At 45.6% G+C, this 20,621-nt stretch overlaps 1 long non-coding RNA gene across 1 annotated transcript; it reads right to left on the reverse strand.

Moving 5' to 3' along the window:
* Positions 1-3,547: 3,547 nt before the first annotated feature.
* On the reverse strand, positions 3,548-19,770 carry LOC125744888 (uncharacterized). The gene is made up of 4 exons (XR_007398518.1): positions 19,585-19,770; positions 7,055-7,203; positions 4,804-5,471; positions 3,548-4,505 (listed from the first exon to the last, which is right to left on the reverse strand). It is a non-coding gene; the product is annotated as an uncharacterized LOC125744888 (long non-coding RNA).
* Positions 19,771-20,621: the final 851 nt, after the last annotated feature.

Below are 20,621 nucleotides of genomic sequence, written 5' to 3' on the forward strand. Positions count from 1 at the left end.
GCCTGGCGCTTATCTTGGTGAAACAGTAATTACACTGGGGGGGGGGGGGGCACAGAGAGCAGGGAGCTCACATTCCCTGGGTGTCCAGAACAATACCGTGCTACCGCAGCCTGGTAAAGATTACTGCCATGCAGCCAGTGTCCCTACTTCAGACTCAGATGCGAAGTCTTTCTGCAGAAGTATCTGGAAGCGATATATTAACATTGGATTACAGTGTCTTTTTTATGGAGGCATATTATATTCTAACCAGCATGCAACGCAAAATATGATCTAAGTACATAATTGCTGCTTTTAATGCCTCCTGATGTAATGATACAATTACAGTAAAGCCTGTTTACTCGCAGTAATGAGATACACCCCATTGAAAGCACATTAAAAAAGACACTGTTGTGAATTTATTTCGAGACAACCCCTCAAATTCATTGCATTGTCCTGTTTTGTCTTCAGGGATGATCTGTGTTTGTTTTAATTGTTATGATCCGATCCCTGCCATCTCCATAACAAGCCGACTGGCAGTTAAGGGGTCAGGCTCCCTCGCTGAAGAAAACCGACACGGATGCCATCCAAAAAAGGCATGAAACAAAGGCTTATTGGGATATAGGAAACATTTGTGCCCTGAGGTTTTTTGTGTCGGGCCTGTGCAGTCCCAGCCTTTTTTTTAGTCTGAAGCATTTGGCCATGGTTTCGTAAGTCTAATAGCAGCGTCGGCTGGCTAATATCTGTGTGGGATCAAGGGAGCAAACAGCATCCCACACGCAAGGAGTACAGCGGCCAGCCTGGTCCAGGAGGCATCAGCCGAGCCGGAGGTTCCTGCTGAAGATCTTGTGATGTGAAGAATGAGTTCAGGTGTGTGGTTCAGCGGGTTAGAATGCTGTGCTTGTTATCAGAAGATCATCAGTTTAAATCCCATGGTTAGCAGTGTAATTTGGTCATTGAGCCCCCTGAGCAAGATCCTTAACCCTCAATTACACCAGAGACTGTCTGAGGCTGCTTTCGCAATTGTACATTACTTTGGATGGATATTTTTATTAAATCGAATGAGTAATTATTCATGCGATTCATTAAGATGCCTTTACTGGACGCACGGAATGGGGAGGCATTTGATCGTCTGACAGCTTGAACAGTGGGGGATGCACCATACTCACAGGTGCCCCCTAGCCCAAAGAATGGGAAGTGCACCAATAGCAATGGTGTCTACAGTATTAGTGATGTGGAGAGTGATGTTGCACGTTGGGACGGGATCCTTCTGATGTGCCCCAGAGGAACACCGGCCAATGAATAGAGGGCGGAAGAAGGAGGCTGAGAAGGAGACGAAACAAGCCATCGGGTGGGGGCGGTAATTGTGGAAGCTCGGATCAAGACCAAAAAACACCCTTTAGTCTGGGCGACCTATCAGAGAAGACTTTCCAAGGCGGCACTGGCCAGACCAAACCTCAGCTGGGAGACTGGTAGTAAGTTAAGGGTCCCTAACACCTGGAACATAAAATAAATGTACATTCCCTGGGATTTTTCCTCAAGGTTTCTTCCATCTGGGCTTCTAGTCATGAATTACCATGATTTTAAATCACTTTGTTACGTTAGTCACTTTGGTCTGTGTACAAGCTGGTCACAGGCATCTTGGGAACAAAAGAAGATCATATTCTATCTTTCGCACAGCTGGTTTTATCAGTGCACTCAACACACAAGCCACAGAAACATGCACAGTTTATCATTTTTTTGCGTTATTGCCATTTGTATTTACCCAGCTAGTTCTAACCAGTGTTGCGCATTAATACCCAAGGTATGCCCTGCTTGTGTAACCTACTGGTCCTATCTTTTCCATCAAAGAATAACACGGCTTACATAGCTTTGCACTGTTGCTTTGTTAATTTATTTTGGGCTCTGTGAATAATTACCCGCTCGCCAGTGAGAGGCCGAGCAGGAAGGACAATTTTGATTTGTGTAATGTTAAGTCTGAAACAAAAAAAAAATACCTCCAGATCAGATAATAGTAAAGCTGCCCTTTGTTCAAGCCTGTAACATAACTCTAAGAAGAGGAAATTGAGTTTTGTGCAATATGTGTAGTTCCCATAGCTAGTGGGGACACATAATATCATTCACTGTCAAAGACACTGCAATTCAAAATTACAGTTGTAGTCCTGCTATCATTAGCCATAGTCATACTAAAACGAAGGGTTGCCAGTCTTACTATTATATACCTTAAAATGTAATTTATACTATATTACATTATTGTACAAAAGTGCAAATCTATAGTAAAATGGAGAACCTATTTATCTGGGTATGAATCTGACACAGCTTTTTTTAGCAATGTCTTTGAAACTGGCCTGTCTACTTGATTTGCTAACCGAGTGACCGGCCAAAACTGCCAAAAAACATCAGTTCAGCTTTGTGGGAAAGCGTTTCGGATATACTTTAGATAATATGGAATTCTGCCAGTCTTCTGAAGGGGGATTTTAGCGTCCGACTTGCATCCCGTTCCCCTGTGAGGCTAATTTTTTTCAGATGACCGAATCGGGATAACCTGGAGCACAACTTGATCCCTTTGACCAGCTGATCCTGAAATTCAATCAGGCATTTGTTTTTCTTTGCCACGTAAGGTGAAGTGATATTCCTCACAAATGTGGCGACACGTCTGAGCGGCAGACGTGGAGGCCCAGGGTGCATTGATAATGAATTAAGCCCATGTAGATTGAGGCAGCTTCTGATCCGGCACCCGTGTGTGAGCACTATCCTTGGACTAACGACAGGCCACTGCAAGGATTGACCTTCCATTTCCCCCAATAAATCTGAGCAAGGCACAGTGCCCTGGGGCTTCAAAGGGGCCCAGCAAGAGCCTGGTGGCCGAGGGTCGGGGACATGACAGAGGCAGCCCAGCTGGGAGTCAGAAGCCTGGCTACCAGCTCAACATTTGTCAGTCAACGGCTTGCAGGGGGGAAACCCCCTTTGGGTGTGGCTCTGATGGCAGAGGTGTAGGTGGGGAACGCGGTGCCATGGGGTCAGCGGCAGCGGGCCACCTTGATGTCCCCGACCTTTGACCTGGACCACTTGGGGAGGGCTGGGTCACTTTTCAGCACTTGGCAGCATGAGTCCAAAGCCAACCTGAAATCAAAGACTGGTAATGGTCAAAGTCTATATCAGTCCCTCCATAAATGTCCACTCGGGGCCTCCTGAACAAACCACAAGATGTAAAGACCTGGCTCGCTTCAGACATAACATACTGCCGGGCGACAGAACCGATCCCTCCTGACTAAACAAAGCCAGTGGCTTTCAAGAATAATCAGCAGAGGAGGAATGGGCCCTATATTTCAAACAACTTAGCGAATTCATCCCTTTCAGTGAGCCGAAGCATTCGGAGGAATAATTAAGTTTCCGGGGAAACGTTACGCTAAGCCATATCCATGTCATTCAGACACTGTACCCAGAAGTTGCTTTATTTAGGGTAAGTCAACACAAAGCAGATTTCAGGTTTCCAAGCCGGATTCCTGCAAGCATAGCTTTGAACGAATGCGACCCAACACCAACGTCAAGACATAGGATGAGTCTGGGTACAAGGCAACAATGGGTAGAATTCGAGGTGGGCTTGTTTTCCCCTGCATCAATGTTTCTTTCTTTATATAAACCCTAATTCGCATTTGCGAACAAGAAGTGACTGAGGGCGAGAAGGATTCTTATCTTTAACGTTTTATACTAAATTATTCTTGGAAAAGAAACCACCCAACACGCTGTTATGTTGAGCAGTTTAATAGCCTTAATAACTCAGCGTTCCTTCCTGTGATTCACTGAAAAATCTGACTGGGGCTGCAGGAATGTGCAGTTCTTAATGTCCCCCTGGTGCTGAAGGATTCTGGGTCCAACCAGTACCAAAAGAAGCGGGATCTTCCCAGTACACTTCTGAAACATATTCACCCCACACCTTGCATCTTGCATCACTCAGGTCGAAATCAAGTATTTCCCGCACTCTGGAAGACGGGACTAAGGCCCTGCAATTTTGTGCAGAGAGTATGATTCTTCTGAGAGCAATGATTTATGGGAGATAATTTCAACCATACCATTAGGGCTCATAAGCTCAGTGGCGACGCGGAATAGTTTTTCACACGATTTAGGAATGTGATGGTTGGACGCAGTGAAGCAGAACGTTGCAACCGCAGAGCTGTCTGCTTTGGCTCTCAGGTGCCTTGTACCTCTGTCCCCGATCGAGAAGATCACTCCAAAACCTGGGAAAATGGTGGGGGGAGGATTTCACTATCACGGAAATGGTGTGCTTTCGGAAGTGCTCCCCGTGTCTCGGATGCTGGGAACAAGTTCGTAGGTGAGCCAAAACCCCATGGTCTCCTCGAGGCCCTCCCAGGCCACGCTCACGAGGGCGTCTCAGGTTGGCGGGGGGGAGGTGTACAATTCCTGATCAAAACTAGAGCCAGGGCTCGGCATCATCCTGGAGAAGATGGAGCCAAATGGAGCTGGATGCAGTTCCTGCGGAGGCGAGCTCCTCTCCCTGAGCTGCTTCACTGGAGATGAATAATACAAACAGGAAAAAGAATCAAAAAAGAATGAAGGGGAGCTTCTTTTCACATCCGCAAGCGCACCGGCGCAACATTTCCGGCAGAGCGCACAGGCCCCAGGGCTGTACTGCTCCACGTCGCGTGACCGGCTCGCAAGGCAAAATGTCAGGTTATACGCCTCACAACCTGCTGTTCTCTGGAAGCAATAACACGCCATGGACCCAGGAACTACAGCAAAATGTTTATATTTCTGGGCAGTGAAAAGCCCCTTCGCCGCAATCCGCCAGAAAATGTTTCTACTTACCGGGGGATATTTGCGATGCGCCCGCAAACGTGTTGTCCATTAGCCCGTCTGAGAAGCCGTGTGCCTCAAAGGGATCATCCCGAAGGACCGACAATGTCACAAAAACAGCCCGTCACCTCAAATATGTTCTATTTTGAAATTCATAAATAAATATATCAGTTTCAGTTTACAGCTTTTCTAAAAATGAGGCTCGCACACGAGGTCTCGCCTGGTTACGATTATTCGGGGCAATAAACTGGACAAATTCTAGCAAAATAAATGTAAAAATTCTTTAATGTGAAAATGCCGGCTGGAATCAAACTGCATTCCTTGACAGAACTGATCTTTCTTTTCTCTTTTACAAATCATAGAATGATAAATGAGGATTTGAACTTAGCATGTTGATAGTACATGTAAGGTATTCTATGGTGCGTCTTGAGAAAAATAGGGCAGGATGTGAACTGACAGCAAAGTAAATAACAGACATGATGTTAATCAAACTTTTAAGCATGGCATGCAATAAACTTCCCCTCAGAACTCAAACAAAATTAATGTCTTCCTCTCATCATAATGGCCACCGTGCTGCGGTGTCTTTCAGCCAAATATTGCCGTATGCTGATTTCCTCACCTATGAAACGCTGACCCCTCTTTGACCACGGGAAGCGCATTTCCAGCCATCAAGCCATGCACTGGAGTGGGGGGTGAAATGAGAGAATGAGCTGATTTGTTTAGGATCTCTGTGACTCACGTTTAGCCCGGGTCAGTGACTCAGGTCTGCTGCGCTCCATGGGGTGGGGTTGAGCATTTCAGCCGAGGATGGTGGTGGTGGTGGTGGTGGGGGGGGGGGAGGGGGGGGTTAACGGCATGTCACTTTCTCAGGAGTGATCAGATCTGGACGTCCTTTGATTGGAGGGGTGGAGATGGCTCTGGGACCTTCCAGGCTGCCTGGCAGCAAGAGAGATCACCATGGAATGTTGGAGACCCCCACCATACTCCGAGAACCCCCCCCCCACCATCCAGCTGCACTGATGCTGACTGTCCCATTTCTGTGGGCATCCATCACCCCGTGTTCACTCTACAGTCACTGCTCCTGAGATGAGCACCACTGTTTGCAGTCATAAAAATTCCCTCATAGCGGGACACCAATAAATCTCTTTGTGGTGAAGCGGCCGACTCTTCGGAGATCAACATTAAACACTCGAGCTCCCTTTAAAAAAACAATATACCCAAAGCCGCGCTCTCTCTCTGCCCCCTCCCTGACAATTGTTCCCCCAGAACGGAAAGCTATCCCTGCTGATTTATTGTGTTCTTCAAAACATGGACCGCACATGGTAGGGAAAATATCTCTCTGATTAAACAATCGTGATGTGCTTCCTACGGGCTGAGATGCTGCTGGAGAGCATGCAGATTACGCTGGAAAACAGGCTTTGAAGTGTCTGGAGGACTTTCCAGTCATGGGGTGTGATGTGTGACCCTGCCTTAGATGCTCTGCTTCTCAATGCACACACACACACACACACACACACACACACAGTCCACATATTCATATCTTTGTGGGGATTCTTTTCTATGGGCATATCCCTAATCCTAACTACTGACAACCTTAACCCTCACCCAGCCCTAACCTTAACCATAAATAACCAAAACAACCATTTTTGGTTAGTTTTTTGATTGCAGCCACAGATTTTTATAAAATTGAGGATATCCTTGAGGGACCAAAAAAATGTCCCAACAAAAAGTTACAGGTTTTAATCACAATTTGTGGAAATCTGGTCCCCACAATGTAATACAGTTTAAAAAAAACACACACACACACAGAAACATTATCTTTACTCCTTTGAGGTTTCTTTTTTAGTCGTCCCAGGATTGCATCTTGTCTCACTCAGTTGAATCATGTCCAAAAACACATGTCCTTAGAGGATACTCTTAGAAATGTCATGACGTCAATCCATCCATCCATACTACTTACTTGAATGGATGTATGACTCCTTGAAGAGGGACTTATGTCTATTTGTTGGTGGTAGAGGATTTGAGACCCCAAGGGTTCTACTCCCAAGTAGGCCTATCCCACAAATTCATGGAAAACCCCACCACAGGTGTATCTACACACACACGCATCAAGCTGGGTTCTTTTAAATGGCTTCATCAGCAGATCCGGCCCATGAACTGAACTCCAGCGATAACTCACCAGTCAGCAGTACTAAAAAATAAAAGGCAGGTACCGAATTTGAAAACGGCCCTCGGTCCAAAATGCAAACAGAAGTTATCTTACCGAGACGACAAGCAGTGACGCGCTTCGTCATACGGGGGTGAGCGTGTGTTGTGGTTACCCCGGGGAGCAAGTGGTTACCCCGGGGAGCGAGTAAAACGAAAGTCAGAGTATCTTTCCAGCTGCGCGTCTGGCCTCCCTTTACCGGTTCCCTAAAAAAAAAAAAAAAAAAAAGTTATGGTTTGCGGAGAAATATGCATGACAGATGGTGCAGCTTGCGGCAGCAATGGAGTCGCATTTGCTAGGCCGCTCGAGGCTTGGGGGGGGGGGTGGGACGCTGAGGCGTTAGCTGCGGGCTGAGACGGGTGGGAATGCGAGAGATTCCCCGCATTTCCCGCATGGCGCGGGACGCTGCGGCTCCCCCATGCTAATCCAGGACGACCGCGGACATGAAAGAGCAGCGGAGCAGCTTTGATCTCTTCTTAGCCTAAATAGCATCAAATTGAAAGCAGGAAGGGAACGTACCGGGAGACGGAGGAAAAGAACAACAAACACGAAGGACAGCAGACGCAGAGGCAGACCGATAGGGCTGAGTTCATCTAACGCCTACAGCGTAATAATTAGGATGTGGTAACGCAGGGAAGGACAATGTCATGGTGTAATACAATAAATAATGCCAGCATCTGTGTGCGTTTTTGTTTTGCTGAGTCTAGCTGTCATGGGACTCAAGTAAATACATGTGGGAAATTGTTTTTTTAGAATGATTTGATAACAAGTGTACACAATCACTTGGAAAAAAACATGACTTTATATAATTAATAAATATTTAGGAAATAGGAGTTCTTCTAATCACCCTGTATACATCAATATGTTTGCAGGAGGGGCTGAACTTTTCACCAAAGGTTGCCAGTTAATGACTGCCTGTTTTATTACGGGTGCACGTTTCTCAATTGGTGTTCCACGTAACACATGCTAGCTGCCAATCCAGCGGAAACAAGATGGCGAGGGAATCCACGCATGTGACCCGTCTCTCAGCCAATAAGGAAGGAGTAATGGCATGCACATGATTTCCTCTGACTCTGAGGCACGCTCAGGCAGATGGTGGGCAGCACCTCGGTTCTGTGAAAAGTGGGACCTGATGCAGCCCGGCTCCCCCCTGGTGCACAGGATGGCTCTGCTCCACATTATCCAGCATAAATCACCATACCCATTGCTCCCCACTGCTTCACACTTGGAGGACAGACACTGGGCTTGGGCTGGGGGGGGGGAGGGCAGGCCAAACAGCATTAAAGCTTCAATTCCAATTATTTCCAAGCGAACTCAGGGGTCTGTTGAATGTTTTTTGTTTCGTCATGCCTCCTCCCTGGAGTACGAGCATCCGCCAGGGCTGGGATGGGCTGTCTGCAAGGGGGCTGGCATCCCAACAGCTCTGGGCCACTCATGCCCGGTGATGTCAGCGCGCTAACAGCACACGATGGCTTATTAATCCATATCACAGTCCAAAATGGATCTATCCGGAAGTAGGTATGCTAGTAGGCTCCTACCAACTGTGGGCCGATTCCTTGAGCACACACAGAAAGCATGCTAAAGACACCCAGATTCACACTGGCTGCTGCGGTCTTGGCCAGGGGCCAAGTCTGGCTTTGGCAGGGAACACACAACCCCCCCCCATTGGAAAGACGGCCCAGGGATGGAGGCAGGCCAGAATTATGCCCCCGCTGAGCAGCAGCGCGCAGTGAGGGGATTAGAGGGCCTGTCAGACAGAAAAGCCAGGGACGCACACAGGAAATGATCTCCGTGGATACCAGCGGGAGACGGTGCGTCGTGAAGAGCTGAAACAGCAACCCACAGTTGGAAGGATACACAGGGTCGCTGGAAAAAATGGGAGTGGAAGAGACCATCACATGCTCCTGAACGTCTAATGGGTTTTGGTAAGTTGACATGGGCCTCCAGAATAGATGGACACCTTTCGGACACTGAGTGGCGCGTTCAGCGGCTCGGAAGTTTCTGGTTGTTATTCTAATGGCCCGGGCGGTAGTGGGGGTGGGGGACGCCATACGGGTGGTCATTACCCAGAAGATCTCTGGAGAGGCCACTCAGGCATTCGTTTGAGGAAATACAGCAGCCCGGCTGGTAAAAAATTGACTTTCCGAGTCATTGCACTTAATGATTAACGCGATAATTGATTTCCTCCAAAAAGAGGAGGGTCTGTTAAAGGGTGGGTGGACCCCACCGCGAAGAAAAACTTCAGCTAACACAGCACTGTGTCAACAGTATTCTCAACATTGTGTATGGTTGATCAACTAAACTGCTTTTGTGGTTCTTGTTATTGTTGCTACTTTTATTTTCACAGAGATGTGTTACGGGTATCATAGCCCAGAAAAAAATACACGAATAAAAAGACGCCAGTTGCAGGATATCAAAATACCACATTCCACAAACTCCTGATGACGATATAAGTCTTTTTTATGTCCCAGGTTCCTCTGTTACTTCCTTGCCAAAAGTGTGTGTATGTTTCATTTCCTACTCTCTTCTACATGCTTGGCAGAAAATAAATCTCAACTTCCACTGGGAACGCATTTAGTGAGGTTCCTCACGATGGATACTGAGGTTCCTCACGATGGATACTGAGGTTCCTCATGATGGATACTGAGGTTCCTCACGATGGATACTTAGGTTCCTCACAATGGACACTGAGGTTCCATGTGATACATGCCGAGGCTACATACGAAAGGTACCCAGTCGCTGAAATAATTTGCATAAATTGGAACTATAATTTTCTGGACTGAAATGAGGAGAAAATAAACCACCAGCCCCAGAGTTCCTTTAATTCCTTGCCAGATCACACTCTCAGTGAAAAGGGAACCAAAAGGATGGAAATAAGCGTCCTGATGCCAGGGGGGGGTGACTCCCCTCTGGGGACGTTTTGAGGCCACTGGCCGCACATCATTTTCCTCTGGTTAACAAGCATAGATATAAATCAACAGCCACAGAAGATCATTATTCCCAATCCATATGGGCAGCTCCCCCTCTAGCGCCCCCCTCCTTGGAGTGCGCCTGTCCCTTCGAAGAGTCTTATCATCAAAGGCGTGGGCTGTAAATAATACATATGCTGTCCCACTCCTCAGACTCTGAGCCCAGGTCCCAGTCCTCGCCCCCTCCCCCACCGCCGTCGCCCCGTTGTTGCCACTGCGGTTAATCAGACTATGCTGGGGACTCATTCTGCGTCTGCTGGCCGCTTCCTCAATCTCGTGGGACAGGGCCAATAATCCTGTGCTGACATCGCAGATTTCCACGGGCCACATGCATACGCCAGCACGCCTGTATGTGTGCGTGTGTCCCTGCGTGTGTTCGTGTGCACATACATGCCAGTGCATGTGTGCGTGCGTGTCAGCCTGCATTTCCCCATGCGTGAGAGCGTGTGTGTGCAATTTTGCGTATGTGTGTCTGGGCCCGCAGGCTGTGGGGCATTTCAAACACCTCCCAGGGTCTGCGCAGGCGAGGCGGGGGCTGGGGATGGGGGCGGGTGCTCTGTCAGCAGCATGGCTCGGGTTCGCCGTGTAGCCCCCATGCATTCCTGCATGAGTTCACGACAAAGGTCAAAAAAAGCCACCCAGCCCTGCAGTCCTCGAATCACAGATAACATGGGAAGGAAAAAAAATAAGTAGAATGTAAAAAAAGTTTGCAACTTCTCTCACATTTCGACACTCCTTCCCATCTTCTTTTGCTCCAAAACAGGCTGAGATCAATTCAGATTGTAAGAAACAGATCTATATTCCAGTCCAGTTTGTGACTGTAGTCGTCCCAGAGCAGAAATGGGACGTGCGCTCACACAGGCGTGCTTGGCGCTTTTGTCTGTGTTAAATCGGTCGGCAAATGCATGTCTTTCCACTAATCCCACGCAACTCGGGCTCTCGACCCTACGGCGAAACATAGCATATTGATCTTCTTATGATAAAAGTGTTTTCCAGAATCGGTTCTGGCCCTGAACTCACGCCTGCTTTTCTCATACATGATAGGACAACAGCACAAGGGAACTGTAATCGGAATTTGGCCTGAGCTGCAGATGCGCCTAGCATCCTCCCCCGCCAAAAAAACGCAAATATAGGAGGTGGATCTCAGTTGTCATGGCACCGGCACATTCGGTGGTTGATCCTGGCTTCCTGTAGCTTCTGCCATGCTTGTCGCTGTAGTTCTCAAACCTCTGCCTTCTCTGAACCTCAATCCATCTGAGAAACGTTATAGAGTAGATGGTATTTTTTCCATCGTTGATATCGGGGGTGGAAAATATCGCAGCCTGAATCCTGCACAATTGATGCCGGGATGCCGTTAACAGCCATGGTCTTTGCTCAGCAGTAGATCAGGAGTTTCCACCCGCGGCCGACTGACCGTCCGCCACTTACCCACGCCGACATTCTGCGCATTTCATAAGGTGTCTTCCACTCCCACCAAACTGAATAGGCTGCCTTTTGTCCTGAATAGCCCAGATAAACCTTCCTGAACGTCACCCCACAACTACCTCTGACACTTATCCCACCTTATTTATCATATAACTCAAGCACTTTGCGTAGCCTTTTATTTATTAATTCATTTATTTTACATGTCATAGTCTTATTTGTTGTTCTTGTTGAACTGTGCAAAAAGTCCATCCTTACAGTGCTTGCACTCTGTAACTGTGTGAAAGGCAAATAAAGTTTCAATTCAATTCAACATTCAGTGCTCACAGAAAGTCTTAGGGTGCTCGCTTAAGTGTGTAAAAATATTGCAGATTTATTGATTTTATAACAAAAATCATTACTTTATGAATTTGTTTACAATATACAATATATATATATATATATATATATATATATATATATATATATATATATATCCATCTATTTATTTATTTTCCAAACTACTGGCCCTACTGGGTCATGGGGGGGTCTGGAGCCTGTCCTGGAAGCAATGGGCATGAGGTAGAGAACAACCCAGGATGGGGGGGCAGCCCATCGCAGGGCACACTCACACACCAGTCACACACACATGCACATGCACTCCTACAAGCAATTTAGTATGTCTTTGGACTGTGAGTGGAAACCGGAGTACCCGGAGGAAACCCCACGACGACACGGGGAGAACATGCAAAAAAGTGACAAGAGTAAGCAGCAGTACTATTGTCAAGGATTTAAAGTGACAGTCAAGTAACAGTATTGCACAGAGTAAGTTTTTTTTTATTTTTATTTTTTGTATAATAAAAATGAAAATGAAGTGCATCCCAAGTGTCCCACGACTTTCTGTGAATGCTGCATAATGAAGTAAATTGGTAAGTTTAAGGTGCTGCTATGTAAGCCAGTGACCTAATCTAATGAGTTTCAGATTCCTTAAGTGCCACAAGCTTGATTTTTTATCAATGTAGTGTTTTTGACTCTCTACACCTTAAACTCATGTCAGAGCCCTGATCTCCTGGAGTTTTTGTTTCCTTTCGGAGACTCCAGCTGTTCGTCTTTGGTTGATTTCTGATTATGAATGGAACCTAATGCTCATTACCACAAAGAGAGCTGCACTTCCTGGCTGATTTTCAGCCACTCGGTCAGGATCTTGTCATGGAATACGGATCACCGAAAGCCTCCAGGGAGTACCTGCACAGAGAAGCATGTCCGGTGAGAGCAGCCATGCCCTGATTCATGTGTCCTCTGCTCACGTGTCCCATAATATCAGTCCCACACCTGTCACGAAACTGCTGTAATTACGGAGCCCGAATACAACAAAAGCAACAAATGCACTGCGTGCAGCACTGAACACACCGTAACCAGAATACCACCACAGAATGTACTGAGAACACCACTGAATGCACCACTTACACCGCTAAATGGACCATGTACACTCTCTGGCCTGCCACTCTCAGACCCTACCATCCTAAGGCCCCACTTCTATCAGGAATGCCGTTCTTATGTCCCACCGCTCTCAGGCCCAGCCCCTGTCAGGCCTGCCATACTCAGGCCCACCGCTCTCAGGCCCAGCCCCTGTCAGGCCTGCCATACTCAGGTCCACCGCTCTCAGGCCCAGCCCCTGTCAGGCCTGCCATACTCAGGTCCACCGCTCTCAGGCCCAGCCCCTGTCAGGCCTGCCATACTCAGGTCCACCGCTCTCAGGCCAGCCCCTGTCAGGCCTGCCATACTCAGGCCCACCGCTCTCAGGCCAGCCCCTGTCAGGCCTGCCATACTCAGGCCCACCGCTCTCAGGCCCAGCCCCTGTCAGGCCTGCCATACTCAGGTCCACCGCTCTCAGGCCCAGCCCCTGTCAGGCCTGCCATACTCAGGTCCACCGCTCTCAGGCCAGCCCCTGTCAGGCCTGCCATACTCAGGCCCACCGCTCTCAGGCCAGCCCCTGTCAGGCCTGCCATACTCAGGCCCACCGCTCTCAGGCCCAGCCCCTGTCAGGCCTGCCATACTCAGGTCCACCGCTCTCAGGCCCCTTCCAGTTAGGCTGATACATGTGCCATGCCTGTAATTTGCACAATCTATGTTTCATAACTGTCAATCTATTCTAAATCTAAGATAAAAAATGTTGTTTTACTCTTTAAAGTTTTACTGTTTGTGTGCAAAAATTCACACAACAAAAATGCAAATAGCATTTTTTTTTATATGAACAGTTATCTATGATTACTTGTCAAAATCCTGCCTAGATATTTAATAATAACTTTTAAAATCTGAATCATTCTGGATATTAATTTAGTTATAACAATCTCAATGGTATAATATTTCAGAAACATATATCATTTTGCATTATTATTCTGGATACATGAAATATATTTACATAATATATTTACAAACAGTACTGAAGTAATATTATTACATGGATGATCTTTTATTGTTTTATTTTATTGTCTTTTGTGCATATAGGGTCCTATTATGATTTTTCTCTGCATATATGTGGAGCAGGAGGGGCTTGAGAGTGATGCTTGCAGCCAGACACTACTAAAAAAAAAACACTTAAAACGAGTCCATATTCTGCTTCAAATTCCCCAGCATTGCCTAGATTTTTACGACACCTGCTGAGAATAACTCATGTAAAATACACCCGTCATATTTTCACGATAATCGCCTGTCAAAGACATCGAGAGCCGACGCCGGCGGATTGGCGTGACATTGTGATAGTGATGTTATGTTCGGCGGCTTTTAATACGCGGTCTGGGCTTTTCTTCCTGACGCTAATAGAGGGTCTCATTTTATAAAACGCCGCTAAGAGTTTCGCTGGAGGTACTATCTGGCAGTCACAGCTGACACATAAAATATTTATGACATGCATTAACATTCCCAAACAGCCCTGGTGGTGTGCTAGATACAGGAACACAGGCTTAAAGCAGTCTTCAAAGATGTCTCATGTTTTTTGATGAATTTTATTTGAATCTGAAGCCACACGTCAAAATTTTGCCATTACCTGGAGGTAATGTGGTAATACTTTGCTTAAGTCCGTGTTTTTAGTAATTTCATATTCATAACACATTCATAACACGTTATAACGAACTCGTAAAGCATTATAAACATGGATACAAATATTTATAAAAAGGCATAACACAATGTAGCTATTATGCATTGTAAATGCTTTATGATGCTCTCATCTATAATAAACTATAGATACCTTTATAATGCAGTACAAAGGATTCTTAATTGTTATACTGACCATTATAATGCATTATAAAGGTATCTATAGTGCATTATAGATGAGAACTTCATAGAGCATTCATAATGCATAATACACATGGCTATAATGTGTTATGCATTTTTATAAATATTTATAGCCATGTTTATAATGCTTTATGAATGCATTGTAATTTGTTATGAATGTGTCTATAAATTACTAAAAACATGGCCTTAAGCAAAGTGTTGCCGAGTAATTACTGTAATTTAAGCTATGCAGGTGTACCCAACTGTGACGAAAAAGTATGATTATTAATGTTCTACTGTATGTTGCAACGAATAACATGTAATATAAGATTTTGGTTTGGAAAAAATGGTAATATAAAAGAATTAGGTTATGAGGATAAATGCTGATGATCCGGGAAGGTGGCGCAGATTCCGGAGTGGCGTTCCAAGGCTGGAATGCACTGGTGGACCTCGAATGACTCCCCTGATGGATACAGACGAACAAAAGACTGGGTGGGGGGGGAAGAGGACCAATTGTCCCCATGATCCATTATGTGTCCAAATCTCCATTTGTTTCCATTGGTCGTGGTCAAAAGGCAGGGGTATGTATGTGTGTGTGTGTATGTGGGGGGGTGGGGGGGGGGTGAATCAGGGCACAACCTGCGCTTGACACAGTATTTTGACTGTGCCTGTGCTCTGCTCCACACCATGCCTGCCATGGCCACTAGGTCAGAGGTCAAGTGACTATGAACCATTCAGCAGAGTTTAAGTCTGTTTTTCCACTGTTTGTTTTCACATATTATTACCATTTCTTAGATATGAATGTTTCCTTTTTTAAATTATTTGTACGTGGTTGCCAGCTCTCACGCATCTGGCGTGACATTTACACTTTCAGACTCTTACAATTGTGCAAGAAATCTTATGGCAAATTTGTATTATTCCATTATAAAACCAAAAATTGGCTACATTAAAACCATTGGGGTAGTTTGCAAACCTTACAAACTATTTACAAGGTAATAAATCTGTTACATATGTTACATACATATAAATGTGTGCTCAGACTTGTCTCGAATTGAAAATCTCACTCCATCCAGCTAACCAAGGTTGGCAGCGCTCTTTCTGTACTGCTAGAGCACTTAAATACTACTGTATTTATTAGAAAATCAATATTCACAAACAAGGGCTTCACTGGACAAGAGTAACTGATAATTTTTAGCTTATATGACCTGCTTTCTACTTATAACAAGCTAAGTGCAGAGTATGTCTAAATAATCTCTTCCCCTTCATCTACGAAAATCTAAAAATAATGAGTTCAGACTTCTTTCAAAACAGCCACAGTGAAACAAGCGCTCGATTTTTTATTATATTTGCTCAAACAGAAAGAACAAAGCAGCAACTTGATACCTGGTGTGAAATGGATCTTCTAGGAACATCTCCATTATCCTACATCCCTCCATACTCCCAGAATACTCTTAATGTTGCACTTTTTGCTGATTTGAACGGTTGCCTTATTAGGTTCTTGCTTTGTTTGGAAGATGTTGTGTAGCTCCTGCTCCAGTACTTTACACTCATACCTGGGCCTTCACTGGAAGCTCAGCATAGCTGCACTTTTGCCTAGTCGACTCCTTGACTGCCGTATGTTTGTAATGTGCTTTTTGCCTGAGTTGAGCGTCGTTTTGGATAAAAGCGTCTGCTAAATAAAAGTAAATGCGAATGTAAGAAGCACATGAATGATTAGTGTCTTCTAAAAAAACAAGCAAATGTAAAAAAAATTAAACATAAAACAACAGTCTCTCCATTATTAACATCATTATTAATGTTCAGATGTAAATACAGCCCTGCTGTTCTCCTTAGGGCCCTTGGCTGGCCTATCTGCCGCCCATGTTTCTGTTCTCGTTCAGGCCCGGAGCTCTCAATCACGTGCACCGGCTTGGAGCACAAACACGGCCGACGTGACTGCGGCATTTCAGCAGCATCATGCAAGGCAAACGTTTGTTAGCTGGCGGAATTGATAACTGCATCGGAATCACTGCCAACTGGCAGCTCGGCCGCGACTGTGCTATGAAAGAGAAGCAGATATTAGGGGTCCTTTTCAAAGAGGGCAGTAAACATGGGGGGGCTGGGGGCATGGGGAGGGGGGGTCGTGTTCGGCAACCCTTTGGGCTGAGTGTTTGGGTGATTTGGTTGGGGGAGGGATTTGTCAAGAAGATGGGGGGGAGTAATTGCAAGTCATAAATAAAGGTCAATGCAGAATGGTTCCGTATCGTTTTCGTAGTAATGCCCTACTTTTGGGAGGGCAGAGGGGCATTCAGGGGTGGGGTCGGCGAGGTCCGCCATTGCTTGGAGCTCGATGTCAATGTCTCGACCTGGAAGCATCTGATTTAATTTCAGCCTGGGACCTGTGAGCGTGGGCCCTCCCACTCCCAGCTACATTGGTGATGGCCCCCACCCCCTGCAAGATAAACAGGCTGTCCTGGGCCGAAGGCGGGGGGAGCAGCTCATCTGTCATTTAAATCGCTTCCCAAAACTGCAGCCAAATATCTACGCTCTCAGTTCACAAATATATATTTAGCTATGCTGCCTTGATGGGAGGCATATTGCACAGATTTATATTTTTTAATAATATAATTTTCAAAGTGCTACTTCAGGCTCTGAAGGCTGCTCGGTACTTGTGTCCAACGGCCTACAACGTGTATGTACTCATGGATGGCAAGTGGACATAAACGAACTCCCCGGTTAGACAGGCTCTACATTATACCACCCTACTTGGGGGGACAGTGGGGCAAGTGACCAATAACCAGAGGGGACCCGTATAAATTCCTGCGCAAACTTGTAAGAGGGAGGTGGTGCAATATCCCCATAAAGGAGGGGAAATTAGGACGACGATTCCAAGGGCCCCTGAGTGACAGGGACGCTTAAAAAATTAGATCATAATTGGATAATTATATAATAATCAAATCAAATCATAATCAAAACAAGACAGGAACAGACTGCAGCGGACCGTACGGACAGCAGAAAGGATCACCGGTGCCCCCCTGCCCTCCATCCAGGACCTGTACCTCTCAAGATCCAAGAAAAGGGCAGGAAAAATCATCACAGACCCCGCACACCCTGGACACAGACTTTTTGACCTGCTGCCCTCCGGCAGACGTTATAGAAGCCTGCAGACCAGCACCACCCGACACAGGAACAGTTTCTTTCCCCTCGCCATCTCCCTCCTAAACAGCTGAACTATCGCACTGCCAAACACCTTCAGCACTGCACTGCACTTTATGTACACTCCTTGGTATATATCTGTATATATTCTGGTATCTATTCTGTAATCTGTTTTTTTTTTTCTGCTTATAAGATTTAGATTATTTTATTGTACTGTTCATTGCTCATTTATACACACATATATATACTATGTACATACATACATATATTTATATTTATTATACATATATTTATAAATAGTATAAACATATTATTATACAATATGTACAAACAACACTTACATACACCTGTTAACACTTGTCTTATACTGTAGAACAATCCATATTCACAGTCATATTGTAACTGTATATTATAGTATTTACACTTGCTCTGGATATTGTTCATTGTATCCTTACACACTGCTGTTTTGTTTTTTGTTTTCTTTTTACACTACTTGAGAGACATCTACCGGAATCAAATTCCTTGTATGTGCTTGCACATACTTGGCCAATAAACACGATTCTGATTCTGATTCTGATTCTGATTCTGATTGGTCTGTGTTGGGGGCCCAATATGACATGATTTCATGGGGCCCAAAATCTGTAGCAGCACCCCTGAAGTTTCCGGTGTATAGCAACGCCTGTTGGTACTGCCGACCCCCACATTTCACACCGGTTCAGCCTCAGGACCCACCCAAACGATCTTGTGACTCGAATTGGGACACGACCCAAAAGTTGAGAAACAAACCAATAACATCGTACTCCTGGTATGTATATAGTCGGGGGGGTTGGTGGGGTCTACCCACATCCTCAATGGCATGTTTTCAATCAGAGGACGCACAAGACCTGACACAAAGATATCACTGCAGCAAAAGCTCATAATCAAATGTAATGAGTCCATCGACTGCTATTTGTACTCAATCTGCATTAAAGACACTGCATTACCTCATCGGGGCTGTGGGATATGGAAGCAATTAAAGGGGGGAAAAGCGCAATGCGGCTCCGAACTGCACTGATATAAAAATACATTCAAATCAACGTACGCACATATAATGTCTCCATTGTGACTCTAAAGCCTATATTTTTACTATGGAGAAACATATTGAATGGAAAAGCAGATCTGAGATGGTTTTGGGAGTTTTAGAGGGGTCACATTTAGGTGTGATGGCCTGAGTTCTGAGTCTCATGGGAACAAATTTTGGGTTTGTGCAACTGGTGGCAAAAGGAAATAGAAAAATCTGATCAGTCAAGAGCGTATTACAAAGTCAGGGTCAGGGGCCAACCCTCCAAGACCCATCATAACCGATTACCGTCATCTGCAGATGTCGACAGGCCGAGCGAGCTCAGCAAGGTTCACTGTAACGCAGCACTGGAGATTTTTACATCGTGTTTTTGGCGGTCTGGGTAAGAACAGCTGCTCGGAATCTGACCAAATGGGTGCAGGTTCAAAGTCCTCCGAAGGGATTTGCTGTCGTTTGTTAAGTATGTACGGATAACGAAATGTGTGGTAGCAAACTACTGGCTGTCCCCTATCACTTTGTCAGTGCTTTTCCTTGCTCAGGGGACATGCTAATGCAAAATGACCTGCAGTATTCATTGAAAATATGTAAAATTTAACGTACGTTAAAGCATGCCTTATAAAAAAACAATGTACATTTAACATATGTTAAAGCATACCTTATAAAAAGAATAACATATCAGGAGTTTTTTTTTATGAAATAATTTTGATGTACAACTAAGATCATTGTGGATCAGGAGGTTGTGTTGTTACCTCACGTCTTCCAGGTTGTTGCGTGGGTGGAGCTTGCATGGGTTCCCTTGATTCTCCGGGGACACTGGCTTCTCCCTCTACTATTCATGACATAAATTGCCCAGAGTAAGTGTATGTGACTGTAATGGACCAGAATCCCGTCCAGGGTATGTTGCAGGTTTCCTGGAAGACATCGGTCCAGGAGGAGCTGTTCCTTCCTGGGATTGGTTGTGCTGAGGCATGTGAGCGGCCCTTGGAAGTCTCATAATAATATCTGATAGATTGCGGCTGACCACACCCCTGGGTCATTCCTCCAATCAGCTGCCGACTTCCCTGATGGAATTCATATTCCCCCTGCTGACAGTTCGTGGGCCATGACTTGGACTAAGAATGCGAGTTTCTCGACATTGTCATGACGAGACCTGTGAGGATAATCATCCGCCTTCCTTGCGTTCCACACCAGCCCGTCGGCGCGCTCTGCTGTGCATTTCCGCCATCTGTGGTGAATTTCACTTTTTGTGGCATGTGGTAGGGGATCGATGGAATTCCATTTTTACCTGACTTGACCCTTTTCACCCCCGGCGAAAGGGCAGATGCTAAACTGCACCAAGTTTTTTTTTTTTTTTTTCTTAAACGAGCTTCAGAAAAGGGAGGTGGGGTTGGAGTGGGGGGGGGGGGGTGCATTAGTGGGAGATCTGAACACATAGTTTATCATCTAGTGTTTCTCTCTATGTGAAGGTATACGGTCATCTGTCACACGCAGCCATGTGTGTTTGATTTGCATTATTAACAACAGAAATTAATGATTCCAGCAATTTCCATGGCAGCACTTTGGCTTCTTCATCGCTAAACTTATGTCATTCAGACGGCGCACTAATTCAAGACTTCAGGATCCCTTTTATCCTTCAGCAAACACGAAACGGCTGTTCCATATTGGCTGGAGTTGGTAATTTACCCTGCATATACCACGTCCAAGCTCCATCAAAACATCCAATACAGTGCCATCAAATTATCTGCCTGGCTGTGTGTTAGATTCAGTACGAAGCAGCCGGTGAGGG

The sequence above is a fragment of the Brienomyrus brachyistius genome, chromosome 6 (assembly GCF_023856365.1).
Source record: "Brienomyrus brachyistius isolate T26 chromosome 6, BBRACH_0.4, whole genome shotgun sequence".
Classification (NCBI taxonomy): Eukaryota; Metazoa; Chordata; class Actinopteri; order Osteoglossiformes; family Mormyridae; genus Brienomyrus; species Brienomyrus brachyistius.